The sequence below is a fragment of the Camellia sinensis genome, chromosome 10 (assembly GCF_055761805.1).
Source record: "Camellia sinensis isolate YWXY chromosome 10, ASM5576180v1, whole genome shotgun sequence".
Classification (NCBI taxonomy): domain Eukaryota; kingdom Viridiplantae; phylum Streptophyta; class Magnoliopsida; order Ericales; family Theaceae; genus Camellia; species Camellia sinensis.
The window spans coordinates 119,075,319-119,097,087 of NC_138970.1; the positions used below are offsets into that span (position 1 = coordinate 119,075,319).

A 21,769-nucleotide genomic window follows, 5' to 3' on the forward strand; every position below is an offset into this window, starting at 1 on the left:
TAAATTATCCAAAGTCAAAATTCGACCATGCGCAGCCAACCAAACAAAAGCACCACTTTAAATGGCACCCTAGAAACCCAAACCCATTGCCAAGGGAAAGAAACATCCCTGGTCCCCACCTACACCTGATAAAAAGATGACACAGAGAATACCCCTTTGGCCCTGTTACACCTCCACCTTAACTTGTTCTCACCCACCGCAACACCCCTCGAACTATACAACTCCGCCAAAAAGTCCACCAGCTGATCAACCTCTCAATCAAACACTGCCTTACGAAGCTTTACATCCCCCACCATCCTACCATCCATTATAGACAAGTAGGGAGCAACCTCCGCATACTGATAATCCGGAATTTGGAACACCAATGGAAACTGACATCGAAACTTCGCTCGCCACACCACCAATCTGTCCAAAACCTTACCCAGGACCACAACCCACACTAAAACTAACCCACTTCCAAAACTTTCCCTCCCAAGCCATAAACCCCTCCCATGAGTACTCCTCATCTCCCCAGAACACCAACCTCCCCACCCAATGCCATATTTAGCCACCACCAACCTCTGCCACAAGCGATCCACTTCCCTCACAGATCTCCACAACCACTTCCCCAACAAAGCCCTATTAAAAATCACTTAACTTCGAATCCCCAACCCTCCCTGGACCTAGACACCATCTTCCAATCCACTAAATGATATTTAAAATCCTTACCCGCCCCACCCTAAAGAAAATCCCGTTGCAATTTCTCCAACCAATGCGCCACCAAAACAAGGCTAACATGCATCGACATAAAATAAGTCAGAATACTTCCTAACAAACTCTTGATCAACGTCAACCTCCCACCTTTGGACAAATATTAGCACTTCCACCCCGCTAACCGCCACTGAACCCTTTCCACCACCCCATCCCACACTAAAACTGCCTTAAAAGTCGACCCCAAAGGCAATCCCAAGTAGGACACTGGCAATGTTGCCACTTTAGAACCTAGGATAGCTGCCAACCCATCAACATCCTCCATCTCCCCCACGGTTTTAAATTATTTCCTCACTCTCTAGTGGTCAAATTCCTTCGAGCCCTTCTTAGAAAATGTTCCTAGTTTAATTATCTACAATTCCACCAAAAAATAGAATTTTCCAGCATCGTTTACTATTTATTTTCCATTTTTCTTTGTGCTAGCAGATTGCTGGAAATCTCCAGAATCTGGGTTAATGTTATTAAAGGCTTGTTTCCTCCATTATAATGTTTGGGCGGGCTTACTATGTTTGCATGCACTTAAATGTAGATGATTGATGGATAGTACTTTGTTATTTGCTCATAGTTATTTTATATTAAGTAGATATGAAATGGGGATTGAAACCTGGTGGTCCGGGGTGTCGTTCATGAAATTGTTCCTTCAGTGGTAGGGTGAGCCTTGTGGATTGCATATGAGATGTATTCTTGTGGCGGGCCGGTATTGATAAAGAGTTTCGAAACCTTGTGGTACAGAATAGTACGACTTGGGTAATGATGCAAAAATTATGAACTAAATGAATATATTATTTATGTAGCTCTTCAATTAATTCAAAATTCTATTTAATGCACTGGTAATGATGAATGAAAAGGCAAGTAACCCTTGTGGATGAAGATATGGTCTTGGAAGAAGTTGGTGGAATAGATGCTGAGACCTATGCTACCATAGATATAGTAGATGAAGATGATGATAGTATTAATGAGGATGACATAGAGTGATCTAGCATTTGTTTACTATTTTTGTTTACGAAACTTAAGTTATTTTGTTTATGGAACAGTTGGAATTTAAGTTATTTTGACTTAAGAGTGATCTATCACTCAAGTTATTGGCAATAGTATCAATGAGGAAGACTTGGACTGCTCTTACAATGCTTGAATTTATTATTTTGTTTTTATGTCTAAAATGGTTTTTATGAATTTTATATGTTATCCTTTTTAAAAAAATTATATTTTTATGCTATGTTTAATTAATTTTATATTTTATAAAATTAAGAAGTTCAATATTCAAAAGGCTTACGCTCAACACCTCGAAGGCTTACGCCTCGCCTTGCGCTTTCGCCTTTGAAAACTTTGGTATTATAGATGAAATCGGGGAGGAATTCTTCAAGTTATCACTGTTAATGCCTCAAATTATGTGAATGCTGGGTCAAGGCTTATGGAGAAAGGGAAGAGGTTGTACTGGACACCGTGTGCTGCATTGCATTGATTTAATGCTGGAGGACATTGCAAAATTGAAGGTCTGTGAGTAGACTCTCTCACTAGCTAGGTAAGTAGTGAAATTAATATATGGGCATTCTTGGGTTCTTTCACTGATGAGAGCAACTAATTACCCTTGACGAGGCGAGGCGTAAGCCTTGAGGCGTTGAGGTGTAAGCTTTTTGAGTGTTGATTTTTTTATTTTATATTATTTTATAAAATGTAAAATTAATTAAATACAATATGAAAAATATAAAAAAAGGAATAACATACAAAATTTATAAAAATCATTCTGAGCATAAAAACAAAATGAATTAATTAATTCAAGCATTGCAAGATCATTCTAATAAGTCTTCGTCATTAATATTATCATCAAAATAACTTAAATTGAAGATATTGCATAAACAAATAACATAAGTTCCATACAATAAACAAATGTTAGATCACTCTTAAGTTATCCAAAATTCATAAAAAACATTATGGACATAAAAACATAATGAATTAATATATTCAAGCATTGTCAGACATACTAAGTCTTCGTCATTAATATTGTCATCAAAATAACTTGAGTTAAAATAACTTAAATTCAAGATATTGCGTAAACAAAATAACATAAGTTCCATAAACAAAAACAGTAAACAAATAATATATCACTCTTAAGGCATCCCCATTAATACTATCATCATCTTCATCCACCTATCTATGATGGGATAGGTTGCATCATCTATTCCAACAACTTCCTTCAAGTCCATATCTTCATCCACAAGGGTAATTACTCTCATTGCCTTGCCTTTTCCTTCATCATTGCCTATACATTAAATTGGATTTTGAATTATTTAAAGAGCCACATAAATAATAAATTCATGTAGTCCATAATTTTTTTAATTCTTGAGTCTTCACCAATTTTCTTGCCTTTGCCGCTGATTGAGTCTCCACACTCCTTTCATTGGTAGCGATAGGCACAATCCTAATTGTGTCAACATCAAACAACTCTTCATTATCAAGCCAAGAAGCATCAAGTGTGAGGACAAGATCTTTTTCGGCAATCCTCTCATCATTAGAATCAATTTCATCATTGAGTATTGGATCAATGTTTTTTCTTCTCTTGATGCTTCTTTCTCTTAGTTGAGTGTTGCACTTCACATAGACAAACATTCAAACGTTTGTGTTCAAGCCTATTCTTTTTTGTATGAATCTAATACAAACAAGTTAGAATTATGGAATTTTTTTAACACAATAAAAAAAACATTTAGGGAAAAAGCATAATTTACCTACTCAAAGGTGCTCTAGTTCCTTGAAGCACTACAAGTAAGACTAAGAACTTGAATGTCAAACTTTGTCTCGGTGTCGTGCTCCCAAAACGAATCCACCAATTAGCTACATAAATTTGGAAAATGCGCGAATAACTGTAGTCTTGTATTTCAATTTTAAACTATGCAATTAGGAAATTATTTTAATATTAATTCCTTACTTGGAGAGCGTATCGCTTTAGAGTTCATTGCAACACGACTTTTGAATTCCCCTTTTGCTTGGTCATATTAGTCCAATTGGATATCAGCCTTGTGACGCTCTTCGCAACTCAACATTTTATCCATACACTCTTACAGTCCTTGTCTCACCTTGTCAACATTAGAGAAAGTGCCTCAATAGCTCAACTAAGGGTTTAGATAATAAAGAGCAGCTTGCAAAGGTCTAAGAATTTGTGGTGTCCATATCGCATCTATCTTGTTTCAAATTCGTCCTTACTTCCTGGCATTTCCTCTACAATTGGAAGCAATCTTTTCTTCGGCGGTGTCCATCAACTCCTATAGATAACCCATGTCAAGCTTCTCCTCTGAATCAACTTCTCGCAAAACATTAACCAAAGGTATTGTGCTTTTGATACAAAAAGCAACATTAAGGCAAAATGTTGGATCAAACAACACAGTTGCACGAGCCTTTACCCCTTCAACCTTTCTTGCCCAACTACTAGAAGCCTACTTTTTGGAAGAAAACATGCTTTTGCTTATAAAGACTTTCAGGAGTGAGATAGGTAGTGATTTCATTAGTGAAAGAATCCAAGAATGCCCATATATGAACTTCACTACTTGCCTAGCTAGTGAGCGAATCTGATGAAAGACCTTCAATTTTGTAATGTCCTCCAGCATTAAATCAAATACAATGCATTGCACATGGAGTCTAGTACAACCTCTTCCTCTGCTACATGAGTCTCGACCCATCATCCACATAATTTGAGGCACTATTAGTAATAACTTGAACAACGTTTTCTTCCCCGATTTCATTTATAAAACTATCAAGATAGTTAAACATTAACTCACCATTTTTGATAGTATAAGATGCATCTTGCTAGAAATTTGTGTTAATGCATATAATAAGATAGTGGCATGTATATAATATGATAGTGGTGTTGGTGGTAGATAGTGGCATGTATAGAATATGATAGTGGTGTTGGTGGTAGATAGTGGCATGTATATAATATGATAGTGGTAGATAGTGGTAATATATAATATGTAAGTGGCATATAATGGGTTATAATGATGTTTGTAATATCTCCTATATAAGGAGTGTCATTTGGTCTTGTAAAATAAGAAGTTTTGAATATAACAGAAATATATTCCTTCTTCCTCATATTTTCGGAGTTCTTCTTCCTCATATTTTCTAAGTTGGTATCAGAGCTACAAAAAACACAGCAGCCCTAAAACCGTCATAGCCATGTCGGAAGTCACGTCCGAAACCACTTCAACCCCTACCGCTGCCATTCCGGTGAAAACGTCAAACTCTCACTCTGTCCAAATCACCACCATCCGCCTAAATGGTGATAATTTTCTCCGCTGGTCACAATCTGTCCGGATGTATATCCGTGGGCAAGGAAAGATCGGTTACATCACTGGTGACAAGAAGGCTCCTGCTGTTAATGATCCGCTGTTCGACAGTTGGGACGCTGAAAATTCCATGGTTATGACATGGTTGGTCAATTCCATGGAGGAGGATATAAGCTCTAATTACATGTGCTATCCTACTGCACAAGAATTGTGGGATAATGTTAGTCAGATGTATTCTGACCTAGGAAACCAATCTCAAGTTTTCGAATTAACTTTGAAGTTGGGAGAGATTCGTCAAGGAGATGATTCCGTCACCAAATATTTCAATTCGTTGAAAAGGTTGTGGCAGGATCTTGACATCTTCAACACATACGAATGGAAATCGGTTGACGACTGCAACCACCACAAGAAAACTGTGGAAGACAGCCGTATTTACAAGTTTCTTGCCGGCCTCAACATTGAGTTCGATGAAGTGCGAGGAAGAATTATTGGCAGACCTCCTCTCCCATCCATTGGCGAAGTATTTGCCGAAGTTAGAAGGGAAGAGAGCCGAAGGAGCGTCATGCTTAAGAAAAAAGGTACTGGTGAATCAATTGAAATTTCTGCTTTAATTAGTGATGCTGCGGCCAACAAGGCTGCAAATTACCAGCGCAGGTTTGATGATAAGCCACGGGTCTGGTGTGATTTTTGCAACAAGCCTCGCCATACACGCGAAACGTGTTGGAAGATCCATGGCAAACCTGTCAACTGGAAAAGCAGCAAACAAGGAGAGAAGAATCGTGGCTTTCCTACCGCTAATGAAGCCGATTCAGGTCCCTTCAACAAAGAGCAGATTAATCAACTCTTAAAGCTGATAAAATCCAACTCCTCATCCGGTACTCCTAGTGTTTTGTTGGCACAAATAGGTAGAAATCCTAAAGCCTTCTCTTGCCTAAACTTCTCTCCGTGGATCATAGATTCCGGTGCCTCCGATCACATGACTAGTTTTTCCCATTTATTTAGTACCTATTTCCCTTGTTCTGGTCATGACAAAATCAGAATAGCCGATGGTAGTTTTTCACCTATTGCAGGAAAAGGATTTATTAAACTAACTGAGAAAATTAATCTCAATGCTGTTCTTCACGTCCCCAACTTAGCCTGTAACCTTTTGTCTGTCAGTAAACTATCTAAGGATTCTAATTGTCGTGTTACATTTTTTGAATCCCATTGTGAATTTCAGGACCAGAACTCGGGGATGATGATTGGGCGTGCTAGGATGCTTGAAGGTCTTTACTACTTTGATGAAGTACCTGTTAGTAATAAAAAAACTCAGAGCTTTAATAGTACTAGTTCAATCTCTGTTCGAGAAAAAATAATGCTATGGCACTATAGGCTAGGACATCCTAGTTTTCTTTATCTGAAACATTTATTTCCAGAATTATTTAAAGGGATTGATTGTTCTTCTTTTCATTGTGAAAGTTGCATTTTTGCAAAATTTCATCGCTCTACTTATTTGCCAAAACCTTACCAGGCTTCCAAACCTTTTTATTTGATTCATAGTGATGTTTGGGGCCCTTCTAAAATCACTACTCTTTCTGGTAAAAGATGGTTTGTTACATTTATTGATGACCATACCCGCTTATGTTGGATTTATTTGATGAATAAAAAATCTGACGTGAAAAATTTATTTACAAATTTTTACAATATGATTGAAAACCAATTTCAAACCAAAATTGGTATTTTACATTCTGATAATGGAACAGAATATTTCAATGAGCAGTTGGGTGAGTTTTTGGAAAAAAAGGGGATTTTTCATCAATCTACATGTCGGGATACCCCTCAACAAAATGGCATTGCAGAACGAAAAAATAAACATCTACTTGAAGTAGCACGTGCTATAATGTTTTACATGCATGTTCCTAAATATTTATGGGGTGAAGCAATTTTAACAGCCTCTTATTTGATAAACAGGATGCCTACAAAGGTGTTAACATACAAAACACCTTTCGATTGTCTCAAAACTTTTTTTCCTGACACGAGATTGTTTTCTGATTTACTCGCCAAAGTTTTTGGATGTACTGCCTATGTTCATGTTCCCAGTCAATTTCGTTCAAAACTTGACCCCCGTGCTATAAAATGTGTTTTTTTGGGTTATTCCTCAAACAAAAGGGGTATAAGTGTTTCGATCCTCAAACCAAGAAATTTCATGTGAGTATGGATGTGTCATTTGTGGAAACAAAATCCTATTTCCCCAACACTTCTCTTCAGGGGGAGACAAGTGGAGTAGAAGACCGTTTTTGGGATATTTCTATCCCGCTCCCCAATGTCATTTATCCTACACAAAAACCACATCTGTCTGATAATGATCACTTAGGAGAACCAAGTTCTATGGTGCCTAGTCAAGAAGATTCTTGTTTAGGGGGAGAAGTACTACAAAATGATCTAAATCCTGAGCTGCAGGTTTATACTAGGAAGCGATTTCATCTGAGGAATAATGACCCGAATGTCCACCCGAGTTCTGGCATCGAAATTTTAGGTAATCCTATTCCTTCTATTTCCGACCTTGATGTTCCTATAGCAATTAGGAAAGGTGTCCGAAATTGCATTAAACATCCTATTGCAAATTACCTCTCCTATCAAAGACTGTCTAAAAATCATAGAGCTTTCACATCTAGGATTTCACACTTGTTTGTTCCAAGGAATATACAGGAAGCATTGGATGATCCGAATTGGAAATTAGCAGTCATGGAGGAGATGAATGCTTTAAGGAGAAGTGGTACTTGGGAGATAGTTGATCTACCCAAAGACAAGAAAACAGTTGGGTGTAAATGGGTGTTTACGATAAAATGTAACGCAGATGGAAGCGTTGAGAGATACAAGGCGAGACTGGTGGCTAAAGGCTTCACTCAAACTTATGGGATCGACTATCAGGAGACGTTTGCTCCTGTTGCTAAAATAAATTCCATCAGAGTACTGTTATCTCTTGCAGTAAATTTAGATTGGCCTCTACATCAACTTGACATTAAAAATGCATTTCTCAATGGTGATCTTGACGAGGAGGTGTTCATGAGCCTACCGCCGGGATTTGAGCAGAGACTTGGAAGCGACAGAGTATGCAGATTGAACAAGTCATTATACGGACTCAAACAATCACCAAGAGCATGGTTTGAACGCTTTGGGAAGGCAGTTATCAGTTGTGGCTTCTCGCAGAGTCAAGCAGATCACACAATATTTTATAAACATTCAAAAAACAGTAAAATTGCAATTTTGATTGTTTATGTTGATGACATCATTTTAACTGGTAATGATGAAGCAGAGTTAGCAGCCCTCAAAGAGAAACTCGCAAAAGAATTTCACATTAAGGATCTGTGAGCCCTCAAGTATTTCCTCGGAATGGAATTTGCAAGATCCAAGGAAGGTATATTTGTTAATCAGAGAAAATATGTTCTTGATCTCCTCAGAGAAACAGGTATGCTTGGTTGTAAGATGGTGGAGACTCCGATCGAGCCTAACTTGAAGTTACAAGCTGCTAAGGCTGAAGAAGTCAAAGAGAGGGAACAATATCAGCGACTTGTTGGGAAATTGATTTACTTGTCTCATACGCGGCCTAATATTGCCTTTGCAGTCAGCATGGTAAGTCAGTTCATGCACTCACCAGGGGCAGAGCACTTTGAGGCCGTTTATAAGATCTTAAGATATTTGAAAGGAACTCCAGGGAGAGGCTTACTGTTCAAGAAATATGGACATCTTCAAGTTGAAGTATACACAGATGCAGACTGGGCAGGAAGTGTTACAGACAGGAGATCAACATCCGGATACTGCTCCTTTGTAGGTGGGAACCTAGTTACATGGCGGAGTAAAAAACAGAATGTGGTAGCTAGAAGTAGTGCAAAAACAGAGTTCAGAGCTGTTGCCCATGGAATCTGTGAAGTAATGTGGATTAAAAGAATTCTTGAAGAATTAAAGCTTTCTCACCCGACACCTATGAAGGTCTATTGTGACAACAAAGCAGCTATATCTATAGCTCATAATCCAGTTCTACATGATCGCACAAAACATATAGAAGTGGATAAACATTTCATCAAGGAGAAAATCAATGCTGGCATAATCTGTATGACCTACCTTCCAACAGGTGAACAATTAGCTGATGTGCTAACGAAGGGACTACACAAGAAGCAATTTGATAAGCTGACTAGCAAGCTGGCTATGGAAGATATCTTCAAACCAGCTTGAGGGGGAGTGCTAGAAATTTGTGTTAATGCATATAATAAGATAGTGGCATGTATATAATATGATAGTGGTGTTGGTGGTAGATAGTGGCATGTATAGAATATGATAGTGGTGTTGGTGGTAGATAGTGGCATGTATAGAATATGATAGTGGTGTTGGTGGTAGATAGTGGCATGTATATAATATGATAGTGGTAGATAGTGGTAATATATAATATGTAAGTGGCATATAATGGGTTATAATGATGTTTGTAATATCTCCTATATAAGGAGTGTCATTTGGTCTTGTAAAATAAGAAGTTTTGAATATAACAGAAATATATTCCTTCTTCCTCATATTTTCGGAGTTCTTCTTCCTCATATTTTCTAAGTAACTAATTTTAGAAACCATGTTCCTTTTTAGAGGATGCCTTATCTTCTCTTCTTTTTTTGATTTATCAATAAAGCTTTTGTTATTGATCAAAAATTTTTTTTAGAAACCACGTTCCAGCAGGGCTATTCACAAGAAAATTGATAAGAACTCAACTTTTTCCATCTGTCCAATCATCAAACATAATTGAGCATCCAAATTGTTCCCATGATTTCCTGTGTTCCTCCATCATAACATTAATATCTTCTACTTTCTCTTGAAGGATCCATGTTCTCAATTTATGCATGGAAGGGGGCTTGAAACTAGGGCCAAAATTAGCAATCCCATCAACTGTAGCTACCCAATATGGATCATTCACTAAATTGAATGGAAGGGCTTTACAAAATATGAAGCACCCAATCTTCCAACACTTGTTTTCTCTCTGGGCATGTAGTGGCTCCACCACTAGCATAAGTTGGGCTAAATGAGCTCGTGAACATTGATTGAGTACATTTATGTATTCTATTTAGTTGTTAGTGATAAAATCCTTTCTTTGACTTATGCATGTATTCTATTAGAATAAATATGGGTAAGATTCATTTTACACCCCCCCCCCCCTTCCCCCCCGCGGTATACCTTCGGAGTAGTTTACGTCCTTGTCATTTAAAAATATGCAAATCCCCCCTCCACGTTGTTTTGCACTAAAGTGCATAATTAACTCTGTTGACGGAAAAATGCGAAAATACCTTTGTACCCTCATTTCTGTCTTTGTTAAGATAAACTAAAATCACCTTCACCATCCTATTAAACTTAACCACCACTAACATCAATTTTAATGAATAAAAAAATATATACAAAAGAATCTCATTTGAATAGAAAAGAAATTTAAAATATAACACACAAGATGTAATATATATATATATATATATATTTACAGTAATTAACATGTAATGATAAGTATAATAGCAGGACCCTAAGGATATTATTATATTTATATATACACACAGTAGGTGCCATCCATGGGTTTCAAATTCTGGATTTACACACAGATTCACTGGTTGGATCTGAGTGTGTGCCTGAACTGTGAACCAATGGATGGGTGGACGGGATAAGTGGGGGTTGTTGCGGAGGAGAGATGGGTGGCAGCAGGACTTAGAGAGAGTAAAGGTGGCTGGGAGTGAGGGAGGGTGGGGTTGGTTAGTGTCAAGTTTTTGGGATTTGAATGTAGATGATGAAGATAAAGGATAAAAGTGTCTTTTTATACTTTAATTTCTATTTAATTTTTTATGTAAACTATGCCCACTCTCAAACTTGGTAAGTGTATACCACCATTTAGTTAGTTTAGATGGAAAAGGTAATAGTTGCAATTTAGTCCAAAACCACAAGTAGTCACTCTGTCTATATTGTGGGATCCTCCTTCCCGATAGTTAGAAGGCACCAGCCGCTCCTCCATGTCTCATGCTCACGGAAGTAACCGGGGTGCTATTTGAGATGCAAATGAATGGTCAAGACTTAGCATATCTGATGAAAATCCACTAATCATACAGAAGTGCTAAATCTAGATCAAACATTTGACATGGAGTCACCACATAATTTTTTTGGAAAAACTAAGAAACCCTGACTCGTGCCATAGGCCATTATCCATCATAACTAAAGTGTCTTAGCTCATGAGCTTAGGTATGGGGGGAAAGGTCATGAATTGAGCACCTCCACTCACCCGATCAAAGATCGGCTCTACTAATTCTTGATATGAGAATTATTAACATAATATTATCATATAACTCAATTACTAATGCTATATTTAGTTCTTGTTTAGCATGTGCTAAAATAGCATTATCATATTTGGGTCATAATCATTTTATTTGAGTCATATCACCTCTCTACCACAACACTTCAAACCCAACAAATATTTCACGTTTTTTCGTAAAAAGTCAAAAAGTATACTAATCTAGCACTTTCCAAACAACCCCTTACTATGTGGAGTAAACAAGTATAGACCAGATCATCTATTTTGGAACATTCTAATCTCTTGCCATTTGAAAAGGGTTTGAAAGCAGAAATCTCGTGAAAACAAGGTAACTAACGCGTGAAGAGATCAAAATCATCCTAACTTAGGCAACGATGCCTCCATACAATGAGCAATCATAGAGGTATAGCACGTAAGCACATAGCCTCATGGTAGCACATGCTAGACATTATAAAAAGGCAAACACACACATGTTGCAAGAGAAAGGAGAAAGGCTCACTGAGTACTCCTCTGCACCATGTCGTGAGTGTAAGGGGTTAGAAATCAATGCATGATCTTAGATGTGAGACTAGATGATATGCAAAGAAAAATGAAAAGGAGACTCAATGGATACTCCAGCCAAGTGCAATAAAAGACAACTAATTAGAAATATACATGATCCTAGATGCAATAATCTATAAAATGTAATCACTCATGAAATGAATCCTACGAGCTTGATTGCTAAAGATGGCATACGAGTCATTAAAGGAAACACACCACATAATGATATATATCAATACATAATAATCCGGGCTCGGATGCATGACTCTAATCTAAACATGTGAATATCATGATAGCAAATAAAACTATGCTAAGAGATAGAATGAGAGAAGAAACCCATTCCAATGCACACAAGTATAACAACTAATAGCTAAGATAAAATAAACTGAGGAGGATAAGGAGGTTCCAGCCTTAATATGCACGGAAACGAGTAGGGACTACCTGAATCCATGAAAGAGTGTTTTGAGAAGATAGAACTAACTTATCCTCGTGGAGGAAACCATACCTTGGTTTCTACATCATCAATACTCAATAAAGCAATAAAATAAAGAAGGCTCTAATGAGGGTAAAGAGATTCTCACCCTCAAACACATGAAAAGGGGTGTAAGTTACCTAAATTCATGAAATAGCAACGAGGGATGAGATTCAATCTACTCTTACGGAGAAAACCCTTCCTGGACTTCTACATCAATAAAAACAATCAAAATAACAGAAAAGGAGAAACTCTAATGATAAGAGAGGGCTTTCTTTCTACTTATGAAAATGAGTATAAACTACTCCAATTCATGTAAAAGAGGTTCGGGAGGAGAGATCTGGTCTCTTTTCATGGTGGAAGCCGTGCCTAGATTTCTAACTCATAATAAATCAAGAAAAAGCAAGTTGGACTTGGCCAAAGTCACTATACATGCCTCCACTAGCTACAGAAAGAGGTAGAAGAAAGAATCCAACTATACTATCAACAACAACCCAACAATGATCTTAAGATCTCAAGATTACTTTGATAAGAATAGAAATTACAAGAAACTTGAGAATGGAAGTAGGGATTACCTCTAAGCTAGTAGAGATAGGGCCCAAGCTGGTCATTGTTGGATTTGGGAAATTGTATTTTTATATTTATAGTAGTTTGCTATGAGGCATGGGTGTGGGTATGGATATGATATGGGTACACCGATACGATAAATTCTTAAAAAAGTAAGGTACAGGTACGGGGACGATTCTGGTATGTCAATTTTTTTTTTTTTTTTTTAAAAAAAATTTATAGCTAAACATTCAGCATACAAATCAAAGTTTCAATATCAAAACTAAAAAGAGAGTAACTTATCTAAAAAGTTATATAATTATTTATTTTTCTTTTTTGATTGTCTAAAATAGGATGTAAAAGAGAGCATAACTGTGATTTGTGATTTATGGGTAAAGGGTGTTGGAAATAAATTACTTGATATTATCAAAATCGAAAGAAGAATAATACAAATTATAGTAATTGCAAAAAAAAAAAAAAAAAAATGTTTCAATTCGCCGTACCAATGTCATACCCACGATGTATCCAAATGTATTTGCCATACCCGGCATGCATTCGTCGTACCTGATGCACATACTGCCGTATCGGTATGCGTACCCGCACCCGGTACTTGTACGACATCATTTTTGGAGTACTCGTGTTCCATAGGTAGTTTGTATAAAATCCGTGATTGTATAAATCACATATTTAGTGCCGTAATTTCTTTGTTTCCTAAATTGTAATATTCATTCATTATATATACATGGCTCTACCTCATTCAAGGATAAGCCAAACATTCTTCACTCTTTTTGGTATCAGAGCCAAGTTCTAGAAACCCTGGACCACCTTCTCATACCTGTCAGCACCTCTACTTCACTGCCCAACACTTTCTTTATCTCCTTCCTTCCTTCTTTAGTTGCCGTCAACCCTCCTCTCCTCTCTAGACCGCTTGACAATCTCACTCACCCCTCCTAGACCACTCGAAATCACTTACCCATCCTCCTATACCCTTCGGTAAGTTGGATCACACCTGCTGAGGCTCATCTCGCTGTTGACCAAGTTTCATCCTAGTCTAGAGTGATTCGACACCCCCTCTAGGGTGGTTCGGCTCCTATTTTTTCCCCTTTCGGGGGTGTAGTGCTGATGTATTAAGCACCTCTCTTCTGTTTTCGTTGCTTGTTGGGCTAGCAGGGTTTGTTTAGTAGCAGTTCTTGGGGTAAGTTATCGTTTTTCTTGCTCTTTTGGACTTATTTTTTTGCTGTTATTAGTGCATTGGTGTGTGATTTATAGACCCTTTCTCCTTCACTATGATTGAGCCACCTTCTGCCGTGGCTACTGAGGTTTCCATGAAACCCGTTCCGGTTAATGCTGATTTTTCTCTTTCTCATCACTCATGTTCACTGTATTATGAGTATAGTGTAAATAGGAAAAATTTTGCTACTTGGAGTCGTTCCTTTAAACTATATTTAGGGGGCAAGGGGAAGGCTCATTGGTTTTTACTTGCTATGACCCAGCTTGCAACCACAGATCCTACTTGTATCCAGTGGGATATTGACAATTGTACTATCCTGGGTTGGATGTTCAACTCCATGAGGGACTGGATTTATCATATATTCCTCTACTGTGATATTGTGCCGAGCCTATAGAGTGTATTGATACAGATGTATGCTCATGCTCATAATGATACTCTCATCTTGAGTTTTATCAGGATATTGCCCGTGCCTCTTAGTCTACTTTGGGTCTCTCTATGTTGGAGTTCTTTGGCTATCTTTAGGCTCGTTGGGAAGAATTGGCTGAATAAGAGCCCTTGACTGAGTTACTGACAAAACTTGCCTCTCTTGTGTCCAAGTGACCGTCAACATACTTTCCAGTTTTTGATGGGTTTAAACTTTGAATTTGAATCTCTTCGAATTCAAATTTTAAATACATCACCTGTGCCATCTCTCTATAAGGTTTTCGCCACCATTGACAGTGATGAGCGTCGTACGTGTCTTGGTCAGCCTAGCCCTCCTCCGGTGTCACTGGTTTTATCTGATCATATGGTTCTTACCGCCAATTCTAGTTCTCGGGGCTCCACTGGTTTAGGGACTTGTCATCATTGTGGTACTCCACTGGTTTAGGCTCAGCTTGTGTCCCTTACCACTAGTTCTCATGATCCATCCTCTACTGCAACCACTCTTACTATAGGTACTTCTACTGCTTTCCATGTTCGGTCTGCTAGTCCTTTATGGATTCTGGATTCTGGGGTTAATGATCATATGACAAATGAGTTTTCCTTTCTTTCGTCTCCAGTCCCTATTACTATTGCCCAATCTGTTTTCTTGCTGATGGTTCTTCATCCTCTATTCGTCATAAGGGTGTGGTGTCTTCATCTCCGCACATTACTCTATCTTCTGTTTTACATGGCCTCAATTTTGCATATAATCTCTTATCTGTTAGTCATCTTGCCGAAACCTTTAATTGTTCTGTCATCTTCTTATCCTCTTCTTATTTTTTACAGGACCTGAGTTCGAAGAGGATTTTTGACAAGGGTTATGAGCGTGATGGGCTTGACTACTTTAGGGATCCATCAGACGGACTTTTTTTTAGTTTTCTGGTGTCTGTTTTGTCTACTTCTATATCTTGTTCTTGTACTAGTTAGATTTTCAAATTTATGGCATGCACGAATGGGTCACGTCAATTTTCAATATTTATGTTGACTTTTTTCTTTATTAAATAAAGCTTGCAAAGATTCTAGATTTCACTGTGTGGTTTTTGAGTTATCTAAACATACCCGTACTAGCTACATCTCTCATATGATCCGTGCCCCCAGTGCTTTTGATCTTACCCATTCCGATGTTTGGGTTCCTTCTTCTATGACTGCTTTTTCTGGTCATAGATATTATATCTTTATTGATGATCACACTGGTTGCACTTGGGTTTATTAGCTTCGTCAAAGTCTGACACGTTTTCCATTTTTGTTCAGTTTTTGGAAATTGTTAAAACTTAGTTTCGTGCAGTTGCTAGGAACATCCGTTCTGATAATGGTGGGTAATACAGTTCTAATGAATTTCGTTCCCATCTTAATTAGATTGGTATTCTTCAACAACTTACTTGCCCTCATGTGTCATGTCCTGCATCTTTTGAAATTTTTTGTCCCATGTGATGTGTCTGAGCTTCGTAGGTGACAAGTCATTCGAGCTGAGCCTGCTTGTGAACTGCTTTGAACCAAGCTCAAACAGAAATATTCAAGCCCAATTTTGAGCTTTAGCTAAGCTCAATCGCGCTCTTTTCTCAGAGAACCAAGCGCGAATACCTCATACTTGGCTTAGCACACGTCATTTATTTGCAGGCCTAGTGCTAGCTCTGAATAATGTTAATTCCTTGAAAACTAGTTCAAGAAAGATACCTAGGTTAGCTATGTTGGACACTTGGACCAAGTATTATTGTTTTAAATTTATTGATAACTTGTTAATACATTCTTTTTAGTATTACTTTGCTTGGAATCTTTTGTTATTTCCTTCTCGTTGAGTGTACAAGTAATCTTTTGAGTGCAGGTACGTTTAAGCTTTCTCTGCAGTTCTCAGAAGATTACCCAAACAAGCCACCAATGGTCCGTTTTGTGTCACGGATGTTCCATCCAAAAAGTATGTCATCATCATTGTTATAAATCTTATTGTTGATAAATTACAGGCTGCCATTGTTTTCAATCTACATTTATCTATGATCTTTGCTACCTGGAGTTATGTGGGTATTCCACTTTTCTGACAGAGTCTCCGGAATCAATCAGTCTATGCAGACGTGAGTATATGCTTGGATATTTTACAGAATCAGTGGAGTCCTATATATGATGTGGCAGCTATACTCACTTCTATACAGGTTTGGCCTCTTGATTTTAAGAAAGAAATGAATGTTTTGAGTCTTTTAGTTTTTGAATTTTTTTTTTCAAAAAAAATAAATAAATTACATATGGGTTATTGCTCTTTTCATAAAACTTCACTTCTATCCAGGTTTGCCTCTTGATTTTAAGAAAGAAATGATATGTTTAGTTTTTTTATTTATTTTATTTTATTTTATTTTTTGTTAAAAAAAAAAAATAATTACATATGGGTTATTGCTCGTTTCAAAAAACTTCAGTGTGTTTGAGATTGCCATCCTTGAAACTTCCTTTCAAATTTAGGTTTGTGTTTTATAGAATTTTCAATTATTCCCATCTTTAACCTTAGTTTTTAGAAAAGTTGATCAAGTGAAGTATGAATAGTGGATGTTTCTTGACTGTTCACAAATAATAGGGATTTTGATCCTTTTGAATCTACATAGTACCAAGTCCAAATTTTTGAAAGTAAAGCAAAGCAAATAAAAGAAAAACATAGAGGCTACGCAATTCACGTCCATGACATTGATCATCAATATTTGCATCTCATTGAGTCCTTGACACAGGCTGAGTTTTGACCACTTCATTGTACAACTTATTGGGAGATTAATGGCACTGTAATTGTAACCTATCAAAGGAAAAAATAATAAATGAATAAAACTAGTGGAGATGGAGATGGAAAACAATGACCATCAATATTTGTATCTCATTGAGTCCCTGACACAGGCTGAGTTTTAGTCACTTCATTGTACAACTAATTGGAGATTAATGCCATTGCAATTGTAAGCTATCAAAGGAAAAAGTAATAAAGGGAATATTACAAAACAAACCCCAGGGTTTGAGCCTTGTAACAAAATAAACATTGAGTTTTTAATTTTGCCAATTTAAACCCTAATCTTTTGAATTTATTTCAAATCTAAACCATTCGGTTATTTTCATCAAGTAAAACTGTCGAAAGTAGTGTATTTTAGTCATTAAATTCAATGAAAATGGATATTTTAAACATTTTTTTGTACAACTACATTGAGTTTAATGATTAAATTACTTCTTTTTTTTTTTCCGTTAGTTTTTACTTGACAAAAATAGGCAAATGGTTTAGATTTGAAATAAATTCAAAAGATTAGGGTTTCAATTGATAAAATTAAAAGCTCAAAATTTATTTTGTTACAAGGCTTATACTTTTTTTTTGTAATTTCCCCAATAATAAATGAACAAAAACAAGTGGAGGTGGAGCTGGAACATTTTTGTTCAAAAAATATGATAGAATCGGTAAACCAATCCAATCAGGTCCAAATTACCAGTTTGGTCTTGGTTTTTTTTTAACTTCGGTTCTAGTTCTAGTTTGGAGATGATAGAACCATACCGAACTGTGATGTATTTGTTTATTAATTTCTACTATTTTTGTATTTGAAGATAAGATAGTGGAAGCAATTAGTGAGCTTCAAACACTAGTCTTGATTGTGAAATCAACTAGCTTCAACCAACTCAACCATGCTGGTTGTTGTTTGTTTGTTTACTATTATAAAATATATATCATATCTCCTAATATATAAAATTTTGAGAACCATAGAACAAAATAGAACCAAACCAAACCGGTTTCTATGGTTTGGTGTTGGTCCGGTTACATAAGTTAATGGTTTGGTTGCGGTTCTACTTTCTTGGAACCGTAAGGATTGGTTTGGTTTTTGTCTGATCCATGAACACCCCTAATATAAAGGCAACCCACTTGTTTTGAATGGGTATTGAGCAGTCTATTTAGAAATTGGATTGTACTAGGATTACAAGGGGTTTACAAGAATTTAATCTGATTAAAAGAAGGTTTGGGATTTGGCTCTGCGAAGTTGAACCAACAAATAATATTATTTTTAATCTGTTCTTACGTTTTACTAGTAGTAATAAATATGATTGGTTTTTCATATAAATTTGGGTAAATTACACTTTTCCCCCTTAAGTTTCACTATTTTTTTACTTTGGCCCTTGATATTTCTAATTTTTCCCAATTTTCTCTAAAAACAAATTCTCATCCAATTTTAAACAGAATTTATCTTTGGCAGCCATGTGATGCCTTGAGGCATAAAACGTACTTCACTACAATCCAAACCCAAAAATCCCAAACCCAAATCCAAATGCAAATCAAAACCCAAAATTCAAAACCCAACCCCAACCCATTTTCTCTCCTCTTCCTAAGCTCTGCTATTCTTTCTCTTAACTCCTCTCATCCTCCATCACCTGTTTCCAGAATCCCCCGCCACTACTCCCTTCCACCACCCTCCAGTCCTTGAACCCCATCCTGAGACCTCCCTCTGTCTTTCACCCACCAGGCGACATCCCTCTTCAGTTTCCTAGCCTACAACCTCCACGTACTACTGTCCCTCTCGGCCCTCCCCCCCCCCCCCCCCCCCCTGCCTTGTTCTTCTTGTCTCATAGAAGCTCTCTCGCATTGTGGTGATAGTCTTGATCGCCGAGAAGCTTGTAGAAGCAATTGGTGTTGTGGATCTGGTGGTCGTGGATCTTCTTGCAGGTGGTGTTTTTTTCATTTTGATTTCAATTTGGGAATTTTTGTAAAAATGAAATTATGGTTTGTAATGAAGAAGCTTAATACATTATATAGATATATGTGAGAGAGAGAGAGAGAGAGAGAGAATGCGAGGAGAGCAGTTGGTATAAATCTGGGAATGGCAGAATAGGGGAATAAGAGATGATTGAAGTAGGACGTGGAGGGAGGGGTTAGAGTGGGGGACGCTCGAAATGGGCAGTGGAGGGGGAGAGGAGGTGAGAGAGAGATTTGCAGAGCTTAGGGAGAGAAGAGAGAAAGAGGGTTAGGGTTTGGATTTTATAAAAATGTTTTATAAGCCATGTGGTGCCATGTAGCTGCTGACGTGGCACATTCTGCTTAAAATTGGACAGAAGTTAGTTTGGAACAAATTGGAAAAAATTAGAAACATTAAGAGCCAAAGTGGGGAAAAAGTACTTTTAAGGTCAAAGTGAGAAAATGGTGAAACTTAAGTTGGGCAAAGTGTAATACATACCTATTAAAATTTTGAAAAACTAGGTGCTGAATTGAATTTGGTTGACCCAATTTGGTTAGTTGCATTTGGGTCAGTTCAGACAGGTGTGAATTTGGTTGACCCAAGCTGGCTGCATGCTATCTGCTGTTTGTCGTGATGATTGGAGCAATTGTTTTATTCAACAACTTTTGAGCTCAGTTTGAAACTCTTCGTCTTTTTGATGTTCTACCCGTAGCTTTAGAACTTTGGAAGGTTCCACAAATTTGTTCATCAATCATCAAAATTGTTGATATTTTTATTTGGTTTTCTTCAACACTTACCTTATTTTCACTATATTGGCATAAATTGTTTATCCTATTTAGTTTGATCATCTGAGTTCGCCTATTCGTTCATGTAATAATGATTAATCTAATCTTGAGCCTCCTTGCAGCAAGTGTGCTTTTGAGGTTCTCAATGTTTTTTTGTCATGGAAGCTAATTAGATTTTTTTTTTTTTTTTTTTTTTTTTTTTTTTTTTTTTTTTTTTTTTCTCTCTCTCTCTCTCTCTCCAGTCACTGCTTTGTGATCCAAACCCGAATTCCCCCGCAAATTCTGAAGCAGCTCATATGTTCAGGGAAAAAAAACCTGAAATTGTGGGGCAGAGCTGGACTGCTGACTAAAGTCCAATTAAAAGCATCACCCCCGCCCACCAAACCAAAAATAAAGTCAGGAAGTGGTGGTAGTGGTGGCTTCTGCAAACCTTTGTGCGTAATTATGTAACATGCTTTGTGTGTATTGCTTTTAGAGAATTGCTTTGAAGGAGTTGTTTCTGCTTTTAGAAAGCTCTGGTTGAAGTCTTGATACTCCACTCCTGATTCTTCTTTTTCATCAAGTTTCATGTGTCCATCCAGTTTGTAGCCATTTGTATAGGAAGTATTGTTGTGTCATCTTGAACCATTTTGCTTGGGGGCAATCAGAAAGAGCTTTTCTAGTGTAATGATGATTTAAACAGTATTTGATCAATAAGAGAGCTTTTCTCCAATGATGAGGTTTGAAGATTGCTATTTCTAAATATTAGCATCAAGTTAAAATTTTCTTCTCTAATTGGCTGGTTAAAAGGCTTGCTATATTTTAGCAATGCTATACTTTGTGCCATATTTGGCACAAGCTTGTGCCATAGCTAAATGTGCCAGCTCAACAAAGTTGTCCAAAAACATTATTCATCTTCCCAACTCTATTTCAGAAACATGTTCATCTTCCCGCAACAAAAATTGTAGAAATTAACAGAAATTTTTTTGAAACAATTTCAGATATCAGCAAATAACTCGATGAAACTCCAAAAATAGAATAAAATAAAATAAAAGGATCGTCATGCAGGAAACACTGATCAAGCTTAGCTTTTGCTTTATGACTAAGATTTTTGTTTACAAGAAATTACACCAAATAAGCTCAATATTTCAATCTACCAAAAAAAAAAGTCAATGTTTCATTTGCCTATGTCCCAGATCTTTTGTGGAAGTTAATATATAAAGGGAGGTTGCCTTCAAATAAAAAAACACTCCCAAGGAATTTCTCTTCCTGTTCAGATTTTAAATTTGTGGAGAAATTTGTGAGCGATAGAAAAAAGTGAATGAAAAACTGAATAAAACAGAAACTAAGTTGTAGAGGGATATAGATTTTTTCACTAGTTCGTTTTTTTATTTTTATTTTTATTCTCTTTACAAATCAAGATCCAGACATTTCTGGGTAATTTATAGCGATGGTGTTACATGCATCAATTGGTATACCAATTAGTGTAACAACATATGTTATGATATTGTCATTTCAAGATTATACCACACTCATTATACAAGTTACAAAAACTCAAAACCTCTAAAATGATATCAAATCATCTGTTAGTATACTAATTAGTATACTAATTGGTGCATGTAGTATTATTCAATTTATAGATACTTTAGTATATATATTTATCAGGTCATCACACAGGAAACACTCATCAAGTCTTTCAAGGAAAACATGTAGGATTTACAATTTGATTTTAGATACGTAACAGAATTTTGACCTT

General features: G+C 36.8%; 1 protein-coding gene across 36 annotated transcripts in view; it reads left to right on the forward strand.

The window, feature by feature from the left end:
• LOC114302914 (pentatricopeptide repeat-containing protein At1g55630) overlaps window positions 1–20,746 on the forward strand; it is a 32,100-nt gene extending 11,354 nt beyond the window's left edge. For 11 of the 36 annotated variants that reach the window (XM_082892129.1, XM_082892138.1, XM_028248026.2 and 8 more), the window contains 3 exons: window positions 16,402–16,491; window positions 16,635–16,723; window positions 20,277–20,746. The gene's annotated coding sequence lies outside the window, so the exon portion shown is untranslated. Of the gene's footprint in view, window positions 1–2,088; window positions 2,273–15,365; window positions 15,586–16,401; window positions 16,492–16,615; window positions 16,724–18,756; window positions 19,240–20,276 lie in introns of those variants that run through there. The other 25 variants (XM_028248025.2, XM_028248008.2, XM_028248017.2 and 22 more) reach the window with 11 other exon arrangements.
• Window positions 20,747–21,769: the final 1,023 nt, after the last annotated feature.